At 58.2% G+C, this 2,500-nt stretch overlaps 1 non-coding gene across 1 annotated transcript in view; it reads right to left on the reverse strand.

Moving 5' to 3' along the window:
- The window catches only part of LOC124772103, a 1,909-nt gene extending 1,173 nt beyond the window's left edge, over positions 1-736 (reverse strand). The window contains exon 1 of the ribosomal RNA XR_007013779.1: positions 1-736. This exon is cut by the window's left edge and continues 1,173 nt beyond it. This is a non-coding gene — a ribosomal RNA (small subunit ribosomal RNA).
- Positions 737-2,500: the final 1,764 nt, after the last annotated feature.

Raw genomic sequence — 2,500 nt, forward strand, 5'->3', positions numbered from 1 at the left:
AGCTCGCCCCACCGGCAGGACGTCCCACGATACATGCCAGTTAAACACCGACGGGCGGTGAACCAACAGCGTGGGACACAAATCCAACTACGAGCTTTTTAACCGCAACAACTTTAATATACGCTATTGGAGCTGGAATTACCGCGGCTGCTGGCACCAGACTTGCCCTCCAATAGATACTCGTTAAAGGATTTAAAGTGTACTCATTCCGATTACGGGGCCTCGGATGAGTCCCGTATCGTTATTTTTCGTCACTACCTCCCCGTGCCGGGAGTGGGTAATTTGCGCGCCTGCTGCCTTCCTTGGATGTGGTAGCCGTTTCTCAGGCTCCCTCTCCGGAATCGAACCCTGATTCCCCGTTACCCGTTACAACCATGGTAGGCGCAGAACCTACCATCGACAGTTGATAAGGCAGACATTTGAAAGATGCGTCGCCGGTACGAGGACCGTGCGATCAGCCCAAAGTTATTCAGAGTCACCAAGGCAAACGGACCGGACGAGCCGACCGATTGGTTTTGATCTAATAAAAGCGTCCCTTCCATCTCTGGTCGGGACTCTGTTTGCATGTATTAGCTCTAGAATTACCACAGTTATCCAAGTAACGTGGGTACGATCTAAGGAACCATAACTGATTTAATGAGCCATTCGCGGTTTCACCTTAATGCGGCTTGTACTGAGACATGCATGGCTTAATCTTTGAGACAAGCATATGACTACTGGCAGGATCAACCAGGGAGCTGCGTCAACTAGAGCTGAGCAGCCGGCCGCCCGGGAGTGTGTCCCGGGGGCCCGCGCGAACACGCAAGCGTCCGCTCAATCATTCTGCAAACAGGAGGAGGCTGAGCTCCCCTGCACAATACACCTCGAAACCCTCTCAGGTCCCGGCGGCGCGCAGCGCCGTCCCAAGTACTTGGTCGGGTTCGAGAGAGGCGCAATCGCCCGGAGTTAGGCGAGTAGACGCTTTCGGTGCGACCACCCGTGCTCCCAACTGAGCTTGCCGCTGCCGACAGAGGCCCGGGAGCGTGCTGTCGTGGCATTGCCGGCGGGAGACAACACGCGCCACCTACGGTGACCGGCAGCTCCAACGCCAGCGCCACAGAAGGACAAAAGCCCCACTTGGGTGCCGAAGCGAACTCTCCCAGCACAGCGCACGCGCCAACACATCCGCACAGCTGCGATACAAACCACCAGCGAGAACCGCTGGGGCGACCGAGCAGCAGACGGCGTCGCGGCGCCGAGCGCCGGGCGGCGGCGCATCCTCAACGCACACAGTCCTCAATCGGACCAGCACACTGAAGATGTCCACCGCGCTTCGCACCGGGCCCGCGAGGACCTACTTTGGCCGCACGGCGCCGCGCGCAGGGTGCGCCGGCGCGCAGCTGCGACGCCTGCCGCGTCCGTCGGCCGGCGCGCCTGCCACTGGCCGCCCCCACCAGCCGGCTGTAGCGCGTGCGCCCACGCACCGCGCGGCCAGCACGCCGGGAGGCGCCCCCTCACCGGCCGGGGACGGTCCCACCCAGCCACCGCCGCGTATCGCTTCACACCCAGATGCCGTTCAGTTTCGTCGGCATGGTGGGTATCGCTGGAACAACCGGTTAGTACCTCAACCTATCGTCGCCATCACCGATTCACCCCTAGCGAGAACAACCGCACCACAACAGGTTACCATTTGTTCATTTGCGTAACTTCACCAGAAAACGCAGGCGTCCATCGCCATTTGCAACTTCAACGATTATTGCATGCCTGTGTCAGGTGTCACGCCACACTACGTCTGCCCACATACACGCAACAAAATGTGCACGCCTAGACAATACGTGGAAGGTGGCCCCCGTACGTATGCGATGTCCATTGCTCGAACGACTGTCAACCGGCCTCTGTAGCATGTCGCAGATATGGAACGCGGTGCACCATGCCATCACGGTGTGTGAGGAGAGACGACTAGGTCCGAATACATCAACAGACAGCTCATGCTGATCGCCATCCACGGCGTCCGTTCCTCCCACACGTCTCTATGGCGTACCACACTGCAATCCAGCTCTCATAGGGAGACGACACGTAGCTGCGTGCACAATATTTGCACTGTATGGTCCGCCGTTTTTGGGCGCAGTCGTTGTGCGGTCACACATGTGCCACGATGTATCATTCAGTACATAAGGACGAATGTGCAGTACAGATTGTGGTTCACGCGTACGACATCAGCGGACAGTTGACACAGGCCGCACCACAACGTAGCCTGAGTACGTCGCATGCGAAGGGCATTGAACATGCAAACTTCTCACCAACCAGCTTGCGAAGGCAGGGGGCAAGGTGGGGACGTGGGGAGGGGCGGCATGTACGTCCTGCTGCCATCCACATTACAGTGTACAGCAGGAGCATGTGGAAAGTGAGCAAGACTTGCAAGGTGTTTAACATGAAGCGATACACAGGGGTGCGGGCAGTGCGAGTAGCGAACTATATTGCGAGGGTTGCGGGTGGGCAACACTACAGTAATTGAACGAGT

Source organism: Schistocerca piceifrons, unplaced genomic scaffold, assembly GCF_021461385.2.
Source record: "Schistocerca piceifrons isolate TAMUIC-IGC-003096 unplaced genomic scaffold, iqSchPice1.1 HiC_scaffold_936, whole genome shotgun sequence".
NCBI lineage: Eukaryota > Metazoa > Arthropoda > Insecta > Orthoptera > Acrididae > Schistocerca > Schistocerca piceifrons.